We start from the raw sequence: 15,844 nt of genomic DNA, 5'->3' as shown, positions 1-15,844 counted from the left end.
CTTCATGCCCAAGTTCAACCCAATCATCACTGGCATACTCCAGAGCATAATTTCAATACAGGAGTTATTAAATTAGCATCATTACTTTCCAAACAAGCATCAGCAAATAGCACCTTTTCATTAATGGATTGAAAATATGCCTTCTGCTAAAGACAGTTTAAGATGTACACAACTTCACAGCTGGGCCTTAAAAGCCACTGCAATCCTGCAGCACGATACAGCCAATTTCAGAGCTAGGCCCTGACACATCATTGGTTTTGACAAAGTCATGAAAGCTTAGATTAAGCCTCTATTAAAACTTATCGTTTATGACAGATTTGTCAGGTTTAATTTATTTCTGGTTCAGCTGTATCAAATTATCCCAAATTGAGATTTTATTATATGAATTCTACCAAGGGAGAACGTATTATTTGGTAACAAATGATATAAACTACTCTAGTTCTGTTCAGAGAAAGTGTCACCTAAAGGAATTTACTATCAGAGACAAATACACATATTTTATTGACTCAGAATGCCTTTTTCTACTTCAAAAATAAATTCCCACATTCTCTACACACATTTTGTCTATTATTATGAAGCTGAGCACATTAATTTCCTTCAGTATTTGTAAGTGACAAACTTCCTTAGATCAGAGATCTGTTTTCCCATCAATTCTCATGTCAATTCCTGCATTGCCACTAACAAGAATTATGCACAAACAAAATACAAAGGACCCCTCATAAGAAATTACCAAGAAGAAAACAATATTGCAAACCCCAAATGTGGTAATCCAGGGCTGGAGGAGACTCGCAAGGCTTTCTCATACCCCCTGACTTAAGGGTGCCTGTCTTGTTCTCAGCACAGATCTCTTGGTCAAACACTTCACCTCAACAGACACACAAGACGCTTTTTCAATTATTTCAGAAAAAACATGGGAGGGAGAATAACACCCATAAACAAACTCTCTCTATACAATTATGCAAATAAGGCCAGAAAGACTTTCTGTAGTATCAGCTGGGAGAAAATGAAGATACAAAACTATGCCAGGCAAATCTGGCTTGGTTTTCTGTTGAGCCCAGCACCACAGACAGAAGGTTTTCTGCTGCTCTCTGAAATACCTGTTTTGGCCTAACACTTTCTCCAGGCAGCCCCTGCTGGGAGGGTCACCACCCGTCACTATATTTTGGGAAGCCTCAAGAGATAGAGGAGCAGCTCCTGGGCTGAGCTGTTCAGGCAGAGACAAATGCTACTTCCTAGCTCTGATGCATCACCTAAAGACTCCCAATCGCTTTCAGATACTCCACTAGTATCACTGTGAACTGCCAAGCCAACCACTGAAAGGACCATCTTGGACGGTACATGGATTATTTTTTGATCCAAGCAGCCAGAATTCCCCTCCCTCCAAACCTCAGAGAAGGCTCTCTAGTGCCTGCCTACCCGAGGCAATGAGATTATAAATGTATATTTACCTCTTACGTGGATGTGTACTGCAGTAAATGATTACACACAAGGCTCCCTGGTACTGAAATTCTGATTTTCCCATATTAATTATATAGTCTTTCACCTACTTACCATTAATTGCTTACTTCACACACATTACCTCTGATCATGGTCATGAATTGAACTTATAAAGCAAAAAAGTTAGATATAAAAAAAAAAAATCAGGCAACTCCACTCATTCTATTAGAAGAAAGAAAAAAAAATCTCACCTTAAGTAAGGTTTGTCAGCACAGTATTCAAATTTGACTAATTACAGTATTTGTTCTCTCACTGGAGGTGAATCTTTGCTACTATAAAGAACTATGGTAAGGCCATCTGATGCTTGCTGACCATTAAGACAAAAACTAAACGCAGTCTTCAGGAATGCAAGACTTAGGGGCCAGCACAAACCTGCCTCGACAGTGCTGGAGTGCAGCGACTGGGCTGTAAAGTTGAGGTGATAATTGGAACAGTGAAACTGGAAACAATGGACTACGCTGCAGGCGAAAGAGCAGACTAACCGAGCTGGGCACACTTAGTGGAAGTGAAAATTTAACATATGAAGTGGCAAAAGAGTACCACTGAGTTTAAAAAGGAGCCAAGTAGATATGAGGGAGAAAAGAGGCAGGGTTTTGAGGCAGACTGGTAAAAGGCCATGAAACAGAGAATCTAGGAAAACACTGACAGTAAAGGACTAAATATTTGTAACCCAACTTCCCACTTCTTTCATTTATATGTACACCTGACATGGCAGCATATTGCACATTAAAGAAAACAGTGGTTATGTAGTGACTAGATTTTAAGAGGAAGAAAAAAAAACCAAACCACCCCACAAAACCAAAAAAACCCACTCCCCAAAGAAAATCCCAAAATGAAGCAAAACCCAACCCCCTCCCTCCAAAACAAACAACCACACACCAAAAAAAAAAACCAACCCAGAGGGGGAAATTGTAAGCTTAAGCAAATACCTGGAAGATGATCTGATGTATGCTAGCTATAAGAATTTCCTAGGCATCCATCAAAAGCTTCCCATGCAGACTCAGGAGTAGCAGCTACTCTTCCCATAAGTCTAGTTTTTCACAGACTTTTACAGTTTCAGTTACAAACATGAAATGCCTATCTTGGTGGGACCAAGGGAAAATCTTCACTTTATTTCCTTATTTCAAGAAAGCTGTGGAGCTCCAGTTCTGCACTGGAACTGCTAGGAAGAAGCTCGCATTCCCCAGGGGCCGCCGAGGAGGAGCATCAGGGGCTTTGACAGCCACACCAAGAGAAACGCCTGACTCCAAGCGTGAGTCTGTATGAGCAACAGTATAGCAGAGAAGAGCAAGGCAGATGCAATGGCTTTGGGAAGTACAGGCTAACCTGTTTTCACCCATCTGAAGCTTACAGGAAAGCAGTTTCTTTCAGTTGGAAATAATTTTGGACGCACCCTGAAGCTCTGCCTAACGGCAAATTAGATTGTCTAACAGAAAATTTTGCTTAAAGTGAACCATAAATACTGAACAAAACATTATGTCTCTACTACAAACACCAAGCGATGTCATTGTGATCTCACGCTTGATCAGAGACACTGCTTTAAATACCTTATTAAACCCAGGCTCCACCACGCTGCAGTAAGCTCATCAAGTTGTAGCCTCCCTTTTATTTCTGTTGGGCTCTATTGCAACAGGGAACAGCCAGAGGAAAGCCATCATATGAAAACCCTGAATATTTTGTTTCACTGTTCTCTGTGCTATTTGTTACCTTTGATGCTGCGGTGATGTCCCTAGCTTCCAGATCTGAAGTCAAACCAGCAAAACACTAACAGTATTACTTCCTTGCTTTTTTTTTTCCAAAGAGAACATCAGACAGGATATTAAAACACATTTCATCTCCAAATATGTAATTACCATATATTTAATACATGACATGCAGAAAAAATACTAACAAAGGAGCATCAAAGGAGAACTGAATTGCAATTTACACCATCCCGCGGTCTGCGCTCACGCTCCCCCACCCTTCTTCTCTGGGCACCTGTTACTCGGCCAGAAACTGAGTGCTACTCTTGACTTCCAGCGTAACGCAAACCAGCGGCAGCTCAGCAATACAGAGGAGCTCCACATCTCCTGCAAAATCAGTTGGTGAAACTTTCTGAAAGAGGTTCTGCCACCAGACGAAATGTTGAGATCCATGGGCTGTATCTCTGGCCTGAGTGACCTGAGGCAACACAGGGATGGGCTTCTGACTCATCATTAACTGCCCCTAAACAGCTTCAAGTTTACCAAACTAAGTTCTTCGTCAAATGAAGCTTTAGAGTTTTATGAAAACAATCAGAATTGTGTTTTTGAGGTACAGGAGTCTACAAAAAGAAATTCTAAACAGTCTCTTGTGCTTCTGTCTATTTAAAGTTCATGTGCTCAACAATTTCAAAAATCACACATGGTTTAGTTGTAAGACCACAGCTGGAGGAAACTGAAAACAGGAGTTCTGCGGGTGAACTACTCGTAATACTTGGCTTAATTTTCTCACCCAACTTCAGCAATTCTGCAAGTGTTATCTCTGGGCACTCAACGCCCTCCAGGAGAGGTGCAGGGGCCCACACATGCTGTCCAGGGACCAGTAACAGCTTTCTAAAAAGCCAAATCACATGTAGCCCCAGTGAGAGGTTGCAAAACTCCCCAAACACACAGCTTCAGCCAGTCCCAAAGCCCAACCAAACAACAAACCACAGCTTTCTGCAACCCACAGATTTCTGCAACCCACAGGGAAAATAGTTTGAGGCAGGTCAAAACTCGATGAGATACACTAACCAAAAATCTGTGAATTACATTACAGCCAAGATATTATGCACAAACCCAAGTGACTGCTACAGAATACTAAATACTAAATCAAAACCCCAACAAACCCACACCTCAATATACTGCCTCTGATAGAGATTATAAAGAAAGCTAGTCCTTCCTGAAGCTGTAGGAGGAGGGAAGAAATACTCAAGGGGCCAACAGAAGGCCAAAGTTGGGCAGTATCTTTACACCCTTGCTGTCTTGAACTTTTGCAAGTGACCCAGCTCTGCCTGCTGGGCTCCAAGCCCCCAGCCTGGCCTCGGGTGCACCGAGCAGCCAGCCCTGCACATGCTGCATAGTGGTGCCGTGGGCTGCAGCTCGAGGCAGCCCCGGGGACAGAAGGCAGAGCATCCTCTGCCTAGGGAGGGATGGCAGGAGGCTGCTATTTCAGACCAGTGCCAGCAGACCTGTTCAGCAGCAAAGTAGCTCCCTTCCCTTTGGAAGAGGAGACAAGCAGCTTAACTGCTGCAGAGCCAACTGCTTTAGAAAGCCAGGAACAGCTCCCAAGTGACATGGGACATTGTCCTTAAACAAACTCGGCAAATTTCCTCCTCATTCAAGCAATGTTCTTTCAATAAGCAACATGGTTGTTACTGATATTTAAAAAGTCATGGCCTAAATGCCTGTATGCAGCTGCCACATCAACAGTTCCAGTCCTGCCTCTCAAATGCCCTGTGTAAGTATCGTAAGCCTTTGCTCACAATAAAATGATGCACACCTAAGTAAGCTAGTGTAATTAGTACACCTTTACACCATACCTTAAGTGCACTAGTATTCTTATAGGTCAATGAATGCTCAGTTTGATACCCCAATATTGTTATGGTGATTTTATCCAACCAGAAGATAGGAGCACTTTGAGTTTAAAATGTGGGGTTTTCTTCCTTTGCATTTGTTCTGTATTTGTGCTGGCCTGTATCAGCAACAGTGTAACCAGAGGAAGTAGGGGAGCAATAGTTCCATCATACTCAGCTCTGGTGAGGCCACACCTTGAGTACTGCATTCAGTTTTGGGCCCCTCACTACAGGAAGGATGTTGAGATACTGGAGCACATCCAGAGGAGGGCGATGAAGCTAGTGAAGGGTCTGGAGCACAAATCCTCTGAGGAACGGCTGAGGGAGCTGGGGCTCTTCAGTCTTGATAAAAGGAGGCTGAGTGGAGACCTTATCGCTCTCTACAACTACCTGCAAGGACTTGCAGAGATGTCGGGGTTGGTCTCCTCTCTCGTGTGACAAGAGATAGAATAAGAGGAAATGGCTTAAAATTGCACCAGAGGAGATTTAGGTTAGATATCAGGAAGAATTTCCTTATTGAAAGGGTTGTCAGGCATTGGAACAGGCTGCCCTTGTGAAGTGGTAGAGTCACCATCCCTGGAGGTATTTAAAAGGGTTGTAGATGAAGTCCAGGGTTAGGCTGTGGTCGGACTCGATGACCTAAAGGGTCTCTTCCAACCCAGGTGATTCTATGATTCTCTGTAGTTCACAAACACATTATTTTGTTCCACTTCAACTATAGTTTGGATTTGGCTGTTAAAATAAGCTTCCAGAAGCTGACTTCATGTCCCATGAGATGAAAACTGCTTTACCCTCAAGGAAGAAAATAGTAACAAGTGAGGCAGACTTTGGCCAACAGGCACATAAGGTCGAAATAAAGTGTCATATACTAACTGCAGCCTCCATCCAAAAAGCAAGGCTTCACATGGCAGCTTGTCCACATTTTCAGAGCATTCACAGACCCTAAGCATGTCAGGACAGGGACACTCCAAAACATTCTGATGCTACAGCTAAAAAAAACCCCAGTCTAGTAAGAGTAAACTAGGGCAGGATTTGTAACATGCTACACGTATGAACACAAAAACACCAGAAAGTATGACAAAGGTACCCTGCATTTACCAGATGGGGCAAATCTAATCACACAAGCAATTACCACCAAATAGCCAATGTACTCTAAAGCTAAGGGTAGGGTCCACCACAGGAAGCTATTTATGTAGCCACACCTTTAACTGAAAAGCACAAATAAGCATGAGCTTGGAAATTAAATCACAGAATCACAGGCTGGTTTGGGTTGGAAGGGACCTCAGAAACCATCTAGTTGCAACCCCTTGCATAGCAGGGACACCCTCCACTAGACCAGGCTGCCTGAAGCTCCATCCAGCATGGCTTTGAACACTGCCAGGGAGGGGCAGCCACAGCTTCTCTGGGCAGCCTGTGCCAGGGCCTCACCACACCCACAGGGAAGAAAATCATGGGCTTGGAAATGAAACCGTAAGTACAAGTTCCCAACAACCACCGTGACTGATACAAATCTGTTAGCTTGCCACTTACTCTATATGTGCTCAACCACAAAGGCTGGGTTTGTTGGTTGGTTTGGGGGTTTTTTGGGGGGTGTGGGTCTATGTCCTAGCATACAGGTAAGAAAATAGCTGTGTGGGAACTAAGTAATTTATATTTGTAAGGTAACTTGACCCTAAGTACCAAAGTCAGAAGAATAATTCTTGTTATTACTGAACTGAGAAAATCTGGCCATGGAGGATATTGCAGAGGATAAATATACATGAAAGCATTTTTTTTTGTCAGTCTGTTTTCACAAAACAACTTCCACTAAGGAAACATTTTCATTGTGGCTGACTTCTTTCAGCTGATGAAAGGAAGGTTATGTCATTTTCTATCAGACGATGAGACAGAGTACAGAAAGGGTACAGGAAGACTTTCTCTCCCTCTGAAGCCTGAGTTGCACACATCTTCAAGGTTACTGCTCCAGCCTGTTTCTGAAGCTTTCCAAAGTTCTTCTGATCAGATTTGATGTCTGCATCCAGCATTAAGTTTTCCATCTAATGACAAAGAAGAGAGGAAACTCTCAAACCCACACCAGCTACAGGGATATGCTACAAATTAACAACAACCTCTACCTTACAGGGTAGGTGATGTTTGGCCAGCTGGGCGCCCGTTTTTGGGGTTTTTTTTTACAGTACATCATCCCTCACTGATTACCTGTTTTTCTACCTTCACATAGTACGGCATCCCCACTGGCAGTCATGTAACTGGCTATTCTAGACCAGCAACAAAACCACCAAGAAGGATGAAATCATACCTACCTAGGAGGTAAAACTTAGGGACAATTTTTCCTGTCTCTGTGGCCTAAGCTGAATTATTCAATTCAAGGAAACCACACAAAAACACTTTTTAATTATTCACATGGTTTCCCATGGAAATTCAGCTTATTTTATCACATTATCGGCCCACTCACCCTTTAATCTGTTGGCTGCCTCTAACCAAATTTTAAGAGGGATAAAAACCCTTCAAAATAATAATCTTCCTGCAAACCTAACAAAAATCAGCTGCTGGGAATCATCCCTACCTAATGCCTCCACAGAGGAAGGGAGGAACCGTGGCACCAGTCATTACTGGCTGCTTGGCAGCAGCTAGCTACCCAGCAGCATCACCAGGTGCTGTGCCAGCCATCTCTGGTACCCCAGGACAGATTTTAAAGATGCTGCTGGGAAGAGATTTTGCTCTGCTCTGGAGAGGATTTTTTGCAAGGGGGAATGTAGGGGCCACCAGACAATTAATGAAGTCAGGCTTCATTTGTTTGACACTGAAAAACCTGACATACCTTATGACTGCTATTTACCTCTTGCTTTTTTCGCCGAGGAGCCCATTAGGCACGACGAGTCAGCATCGCTGAAAGAGGCAGTCAGTAAGTCCTATCATATAGATTTTGACAGGCTTAAAATCTCATCCTGTGCTGAATAATGGGGTGATGAGATTGAGACAAAGGGTTTTTTCCCCCCCGGTGCTTCCAGCAGCTTGCAGAACAGAGAGCACTGGAAATCTCTCAGAAGGAAAGGGAGGATTTGTTTGACAGTGTTAAGACGTACACGTACAGAAGATGTGAAGATGACAAATCTTGGGCAGTGGAGAAATGAGGGAATCGCACATAATACAGAAAAGCCATGTGAAATTTGCAGGCCAGGTTTCTGGATGCTCACAGCACCCTGGAGATCCCAGAAACCTAATGAATGGGAAAAACGGAGTAAGAGCTGTAAAGACACTTAAACCACAACACTGTGTTCCTTTTGCTGGAAACGGTACACTTCTGCACAACATAAAGGACAAATAAGTTCAGAAACAGCTTCAGTGTCTTTATCAGCTTTACCTACCAGGTAAACTTAAGTCTAAGTACTCACATGCTTGAAGCTTTGGAAAATGATACAAAAGAGTCGAAGTTCATCACCGGTCCTGAGGAGGGATCTGTGGCACATCTGTTATTTATCCTATGCCACTGAGGAACTAAGAAGCTTTATGCTCAGGATGAAAGAAATACAGTACTCAGTTTAACCTGAACTGGAAGAATTTTTCCATCTGGGGTTGCTGTACTGCAAACTAAATCTTACCATCTCACTCAGACTTGCCAAGAGCCATTCCCATTTGTTTTAGATGATGTTACTAACACTGAAACTCCCTGGACCCACTCGTAATGGGTCAGCAGTCGCTCAAATGGCAGCAGCAATGCCACTGCAGCTCCACCTGCCCTGCCACCTGCCTTGGCCAAAAGCATCAGCCAAGCACCCAGCTCCATCCACAAACACCCCCCTCTGGCATGAGGTTTCCAAAACTGTACTGGCAATATTAAATGGAAACAGCAGTGCCATTAGCCTTCTCCAGTGGCACCTGACAACATTATAACACATCCCTACACAGCACCTTGCAGAAGCAAATAGACATTTTTATGAGTAGGATGTTTCAGCCACCGCCTGTGTCATAGCCCACTGCAAGGGCAAAGAGCATCACCATCTCAGAGCCCAATTCCAGGAATCCAGCCTTCACGCTGCTTCCAGATAAGCTGGGAGTGAAAGAACAGCTCACAGGTTGCTCTGCATCAGCACCCTCATCTGAGCCATGACTAGAGCGCATAAGAGACCACCTGCTCCTTGGCCAGGACCATTACCCAGGGTGCTCAGACAGCCCCATGCTACAAGACACTCCACAAACCAGAAGGCTGGCTTGCTCTTTTACTATTTTATTGCCTTTATTTTCATTAATGAAGCATTTTAACAACAGGGTGATAATAATGCATCATATGGTTTTTTGCAAAGGTCATGGATGGATGAGAAGAAAATGGATGCCTGGAAAATTTAAATTAAAAAAAAAATCTGAATTTGCTGAGGGATCTCTTTCTTCAGTTTAATCCAATAGCCAAACAGAGGAAGCAAAAGTCTCATTCTTAAAGGTGTGTTTTTGCCACTCTCCAGGGACTAGCTGCCTCAAAGCATACACTCCACTGGGCTTCAAGACAGTAAAAGAGGTCATATGTATTGTTTTTACAAATGTCATATGCACTTAAATTTATTTATTTTTGTTCTTCCTAACTCCAAAGCGTAATGCCAAAAGGAAAGTAACCGTGAAAAAGGACATAAAGAAAGATAAGTTATTCTCCAAACAAGAGGAAGCATCTGTAAGCAAAGGCATCCCAGCCCCCAGAGAACTGTCCCCAGCTCCACATGGATCAGGAAAATTCATTTCTCTGAGATAAACACTGAGGATGAAAGGAAAAATTACAATCAAAAAGTGTCTAGAATTAGCAGCAGAAATAGATTTATTAGAAGTCAAGAACTGCAGGAAGTTTTTTAAATAAAAAAAAAAGTTAAAGAACCAACAGCAAGCACCTTCTGAAAACCAAAGCCAGTGGTAGTGCTAAGGCCTAAGGAAAATTCCAACTTCTAATGAAAATTCAGCAATGTAGATTCAACTATACAAATTGGGGTGGGTTTTTTCATTGTATTGTGTCTTTATTGTGCATGTCATGAGCTCTGGACCCAGAAATATTTATGTAGCAGAAACAATGTAGGTTTGCCTAAATCACATGCTCCCATAGGAAAAAAGAACCTAGGTACCAAATCCCACTGGGTATATATATATATATATATATACACGCGCATATGAACAACCGCACTAGGAAACAAACGGGATGCTTCTCACATCAGCTAAACCACACAGATCTACCAAAAGGGTGGTAAAGCAATTGGGGTTTGCACTGGAGATGCTGATACGGGAGCAATGGAGAGTGACAGCAACTCTTCCTTCCCTCTGAGCCCAGGGAAGCTGTAATTCACCCTCCTCTAGTAGCAATTTCTGAGGTTTTGGTAATTGCCACTTCACTTTAGCCGAACTGCAAACACAGGACTGAAGAACTCCATGGGCTGTTGAAACTGAACTGTAAAAATCACTGCTAGAAAAAACACCTCCAGAAAAAAAAAAAAAGCCACTTTTCTGTAATTTATTAAGTTAAGGCTTGTGATCAAATGGACACCACATCAGTAACACATTTGACAAATAAAAACATATATACCCACACATGGTAGTACTGCAACTGGGAAAAACAGCGGAGAGGTAATTTTAATAAATATTTCCTTTAAAGAAAAAATGGGGGGAAGATGTCCAGATCAGTAAAAGGACACAAGTCTATCCAAATAATAGACTGGCAAAATGTTAACTTCATTTTTCTTTACTGTGTTTTCAATCTACAGAAGCATATATATGCTCATTTTCTAATGACAGGCAAATTTTACCAACGCAGATTTCAAGAATACCAGTAGGTGGCACTTGGAAAAGAAAAAACCCAAACTTGAAACACTAACTTATCCACAAAACAGTATCACATTTTAGAATTTTAAAATGATATCATAGCTTTTTATGAAAAATAAGGCTCATAGTGTTTATTATGGGGGTAGTTATTAATTGGAATCTTAAATGATACTCAATTTAGCTGGTTTATGTAAATAGAAACCCAGAAGACAAATATTCCATCACCCAAAGGACAAAAAACTTCATTACAAGAGAGAGAGAGAAAGACATACAACAGATGTAACAATCACTCTCCATCACCTACAAACGAGAGGAGAAAGTGTGTGGTTACTAAGAGGAGGCTGAGGAGGGTGTGTGAAACAGCTACCCCTGGCAGGTTCCCTCCACAGGGAGCAGCGAGGGGCTTTTGGCAGCCTTCATGAAGAGCAGTTGCCACTAACACCACTTGTCAGGGAAGGAAGGTCTTGAATTCTGCCTTTTAGCAATACACACATCACTGCAGATCTATACACAGGTGTGTCATCTATTTAAGAGGACACTGAGTGACTTTCCGGTCTATAGGTCTTTCAGCAAAAACCCCTAACTGAATCTTGGGGCAAAAAGCTGGGTTTAATATGTGAAAAACTTGAGATGAGACATCTCTAAGCAAACACATCAGATTGTAGCTTTCCAGTACTCTGCACAAAGCAGAAGCTACTTTGCAAGTAAATTGAACATGAAGTCAGAAGTGAGAGGGTCTATTACAAATAGTGAAATACCACATTATATTAAAGTTAAACTGAGTTTATTACATCAAAATGAACTATTATACAACAGTAACATTTAGAAAGCTGCTCTCAGTACTGATTTCCAGAGAAGCAGTTTAAGCTTCCAGGTAGCCACCTCTCTCTCAAGGAATTCTCAGTCATTTAATCAATAATTCAGTAAAGAGCAAATTAAATCCATCAACTGCAGTTTGATGAGGCAGCTATTGACTCCAAAGTTTTTAAGAAAGCTGATTATATCCCACACTGAGTTAAAAACAGCATCACCATGTACATAGATCACATGACAAATGTGCTGGAAAACGTAGTCCTGTAATTAAGCGGAAGACTAATTATTTATAAAATTCATTTGCTCATTACTAGATACAATCCAAACTTCATGGTCCATGAAGCATGATAGCATTCATTTGTATACGCAGGCAATAAAATCTCAGCTCCTGCCTGAATTCCAACTGACACAGGGCCACCTCTACACCGACAAAATCTGTAAACAGATAATTCAAATGCCCAGACAGTAATTGAAGATTTGTCATTCACAGCAAAACACGAAGGTGACAAAGAGAGCAGAAAGACAGTCAAAGCAACTTTACTCTGTTAACTTAAATGACACTTCGCTGTCAACTCATTCTTTGACCATGAACTAATTCTGGCATTTGCGGGTTTGATGTATTTCCTCTCGGAAGTATGGGCCTCAGCCACATCCTTACGCCTGATGCTACCTTAAAAGTCAAATCATCTGCAGGATTAGACTGTGTATTTTCAATCCATTACATAAGGCAAAACCTGAATTGCTGACAGACATCCTATTCACCAGTTACATGCACCGTGTCCTCTTTGTTCTCTGTCTCTACTACTCTGCCCGCAGGTGACCTGCTCTGCTGCCACGTACCATGCAGGTTTTAATTCCCATGGCATTGCCGCATCCCTGCCAGAGAACGTGTCTGCTTGGCAGGCACCAGCACCTCAGCTCTGGGGAAGGGGTTTGCAGGGCAGCAGGAGCGGGGTGGAAAGCCACAGGAACTGAGCAGCAGGGGACAGGGTTATAAACACAACGGGCCTGGGAGAAGGGAGGTGGGGTGGCTGCTGTGCTTTTTTCTCTGGGCCTCAGGATGAAACAGAGCAGGGAGAAATGTGGAAGAGATGCTGAGGAGGACAATCAGGTGGGAGTGACAGAAAACAGAGGGGCAGAAACTGTGGCATTATGGGGTGGGGGGGGTGCTTCCAGGGACACCAGGAGCCAGAGCTGGCTCTCCTCAGGAGGGCTTCCTCCTCCCAAGTCCACTCAGGCCTCCCCTTAACTTCACAGCAGCGATTTCATTTTCATTACAAAGGAACAGCCGTTGCACACCTGTGATCAGTGCTTAGAGCCAGTGCTCAGGAAAAAATTTAGGAAGCCAGAGGCAAATTGTGCAGCATCCATTGGAGGATGCCCAGCATGGAAGGCCACAATTCAGAGATTTAATGGTTCTCTCAATCCTACTCCAAAAGAGGCACTGAACTGCAACAGGTCTCCCTCAACACAACCACATCAGGGAAAACAGGGATCACATCCTTTTGCTACTGAGACACTAAACAAGATTGCATGCTCAGTCTTAGGCTCTCACATTCTGAAACAGACAACAAATCTCTTTTAATTCTTCAAAACTTCAAAGACTTACGGGTACTCCTTTTCAAAATTAAGTTTGTCTTTAAATCCCTGTAGCTGTACAGACAACTTTCAAACAGGAAAACCCCACCTGATGCTCAAATTCAAGTTTTAAAATTACAAATCTCCTGTTCAGATTGGTTTAGGGTTTTTTTTAAACCAGAAAGCTCTTTACATCACGTCTTACTTCTAGGAAGCAGCTCTGTCCCCCTAAAATATCTGCATCCTATGAACTCAAGGTTGAAAACAATTCAGAGATCAGCTTTTACCATAGGAAGTACAGCCTGACCACTGAGTGAGAACAGCATCTCTCCTTGGCTTGGCTGCCTTCTGGCAAAGGCAGCTTGAAGCTGAGCTTACGTAGCACACCTTTGCCAACACCAACTCTGCTGCAGCCACACACACCAGGACAGGGCTCTTCCTCCACAGCAGCCCAGGAGAATCACAGGGGAAGGAAAAGGAGGAAGAGACTTCCTCTCTTCAGGTAAAAAAAAAGATTACTGTGCCAATATATTTTAAATATTTCAAGGCTTTTATTGCTTTTTTCTAGTAAAGGCAAATTAACATTTAAATAAAACACTGACCCACTGCATGCAGAAGGCAGCCAGAATCACCATTTAGTTTTTAACTGTCATTGGCAGTCATGGAAGACAGTTTTGGGCTGGAAACACAGCTGTTTTGCTGGTCCTGCGGTGTTGCCATGACTGCAGGAGGAGTAAAGCTGTAGGGAACCAAGGAGGGAATTCCCTCTTCGTGTCTGAGAGCACACCGCAGCCTCAAATCCCTCCTTTTGTCCTGCACCGTATCCACTTCACAGCACTACTGACCACAGAGGCAGCTTGGGAGCAGATGCAGGGATGCTGGGATGCTCCAGCTGCAGCCAGCTGACACGTTCCTATAGTCACAGCCAGTGTGCCAGGGAGGGAAACTACCACAGAATTAAATGAACATCTCTCTGGACATTTCAAAGGGAAAAATACCACACAATTGTTACAGGCTACTACTTTTATTTTTTTTTTTTTTTTGTAAATGGAAGTTGTACAGAAGTTTTCAGGACCTAATGTCGTATAAAAGTACTCATGTCAAATTATGAATCGTTCTCTCTGACAGCACAGCCAATGCCGGAAAGTGGGATTTAGTACTCACAATAAAATGTTAGGGTTTTATATAGATATACATAAGGCAAGGAAAAATATCTCAAGAGAAATCTGCACCAAATCGTAAACCACAAGAGGGACATGGAGATTAAAATTCTGGAGGCATTGTGTATTAAACGAGCAGTATACTATTTAAAAAAAGAAGAAAGAAATCAATTGAAGCAAATTCAGTACTTCTACAATTATTATAGCACAATAACTGTCATTTTGAAGGATGAAGGTTGGTTATTTCAAAGGTTTCTACACAGCCCTTCTCTGCCTACTTGAAATGTGGTATTCTTAAACTGCAGTATCAGCCAGACAAATAAATGTATCAGACACCTTGGAGCAATGCACTTAAACGAGAGAATATTCATAAAGGATTTAGAAAAACATCTCAATTCACTGACCTAAATATTACAAAGCAAATCACCAGACGGTCTTCTACATGCAACCATGTTGGAAAATTTCAATTACTTCTTATCTTATAATTAAACTACTGGCTTACTACTTTGCATTTCTATGGTACCTTTCACTCGGGGAGCTTAACGTGCCTTACAAACATTATCAGCTTCTATAGTTAGCCAGCTCTTGTCTTATCATGAGCCACTGTACTGCAGACTTCCAGTTTGAGATGTTATGTTTGTTCCATACAAGTAAAAAGGGTTCTCAAGTCACACCAGGTAATGTAAAGTTCATCCAAATAAACTGAGTTACTGCAAATTCATTAACAAGAAAGCAAACACAGAAAAGCGAGGAGGAACACACCACAAGATGTACTTTCTTTGGATATTCTGCTGCATCACTGCTGCCATTTTTAAAACAGGATTTCTTACTAGTAAAACCACAGTGAGATTAGAAACTCTTAAAAAAATATGTTCTAGATAAAAAAGGAAAAATTAACATGCATTATATTAATGAATATGCGTATGTTCACATATGCCACTCTGTGAACATTGTAAGGTAAGTAGAAGTGGATGGTATTTCAGTGCTACACCACTGAAACTCCTTTTTGGCAGGGTGTGTTGACCCAGCTGTTCAAGGCTTCACTGCTCCAACAGCATTGCTAAAACCCAAGTGCACCAAGAGGTAAATCACCCCCACTTCTCCTAAAGTGGCTTAAATACCTTAGACATCTTGACAGATCAGGAGGAACCAAGCAACACACAAAAGGTGTTTAAAGTTCATCTAAAACCACCTGCAGCAGTGAACTACCACAGCTTCCACTCCTGGTACCCGCTCAGCCCATGAAGGATAGCAGATAAACACAGAATTCAAAGTTCAGCATGTTGCACTATTAACAAAATAAAATATTTAAACAAACACTTTCAAGTAATGAATAATATATATGTACAACTCTCTGCTGCAGAATGAATCATCCTTACAGGACAAAGTGAAAATATTTTATAAAATTACAGATTCAGAAAAATCAGAGAAT

This window comes from Gallinula chloropus, assembly GCF_964237585.1.
Source record: "Gallinula chloropus genome assembly, chromosome: 1".
Taxonomy (NCBI): Eukaryota; Metazoa; Chordata; class Aves; order Gruiformes; family Rallidae; genus Gallinula; species Gallinula chloropus.
This window is presented reverse-complemented; position numbering follows the sequence as displayed.